Genomic DNA, 1,372 nt, shown 5'->3' on the forward strand with positions numbered 1-1,372 from the left:
AAAGAATTTGCCTGTTCTGGGTGTTAAAAGAGAGAACTAGGAACTAGCCACTAACACCTAAGACATCTGTTGCTCAATGCTGGCACTCTGAAATCTAAGGGCAGGTTTTTTTTTGTTTGGTTTTTTTGTTTTGTTTTGTTTTGTTTTGTTTTTGTGACAGGGTCTTCCTGTAGCCCTGGAACTCTCTATGTAGTTCGGGTTGGCCTCGATCTCACAGAGATCCACCTACCTCTGCCTCTTGAGTGCTGGGATTAAACATGTGCATCACCATGCCTAGACAAAGGATGGTTTTAAGCAAATGGATCTTTTTGATAATGGTAACATGTCATGGGTTAAGATTCATTGGTGGTTGTTTCTTAGAAATCTAAAAGTGCTATTTGGCATGGGCTTTAAGTATTTGATGTCAAATACATTATTGTACTAATAACTTTGCAACTCACAATGGAAGCTAAGGACTTCATGGATCTAAAATCAGTGATCTATTTATCTATTTAACAACCCCCAGAATGACCCTCTGAAATTATGTTTGTCCTTGAGGTACTAGTGTTATGGAAGTGCCATCTCTTCCCTCTGCCCCTCATTATATCGCCTACACTTCTCACATAATCACTCACTCCCTTTCCCACTATCTTGTTTTCATTTTTCACAAAGGTCAAGCCCACCTGTACTCACAGCAGGACTAGAGACATAATTTTTGGGGTTCTATGCAAAATGAAAGCATGGGGCCTCAGAATTTCAACACATGACTGTAAAGCTTTAGAGAAATGGTACAGCTGTTCTGAGAAGGGCACAGGTGGGATACTCTGACTCATGCCTTTGAACTTGGCATGTCCTCTATTCAGGTGCTTACTTATCAGACCGCCCTTCATGTTCCTCAGGGCTCTGTCCATCCGGAGACCTTCCCTGAACACTTCCCCAAAAGTAATTTACAAGCTACCTCCTTTGAATTATCTTCTTCATTGAACCCGACTGCTTTTTATGTCCTGTTTATTGTCTGTTCCCTCCACTGGAATACAAAGTCCAAGAGAGCAGGGACTCTGTCTTGCTTATTTCTATCTCCCCAGGGTCTAGAATAGTGCCTGGTGCATGCTATGCATGACACAAATGTTTGCTGAATGGATGGTTAAATGAATACCATTTTTTTAGCCAATGAAAGTCAAGTAACATGTATATTATTTTTTTCTCCACTTTGTAAAATGCTCTTATGCTTCTAATACCTAGAACAAATATTGCCTTTTTTGCCTCTTCCAAAAACAGTGTTTATAATGCTGCATTGCTTACAGTCTACAAAGCTGCATCATGAACAGGCAAAGTAAAAAGGAGTATTGTAAACCCTGTGGAATCTCTAGCCTTGCAGAGCATACAGCTAATT

This window comes from Nannospalax galili, unplaced genomic scaffold, assembly GCF_000622305.1.
Source record: "Nannospalax galili isolate Female #2095 unplaced genomic scaffold, S.galili_v1.0 scaffold187, whole genome shotgun sequence".
Taxonomy (NCBI): Eukaryota; Metazoa; Chordata; class Mammalia; order Rodentia; family Spalacidae; genus Nannospalax; species Nannospalax galili.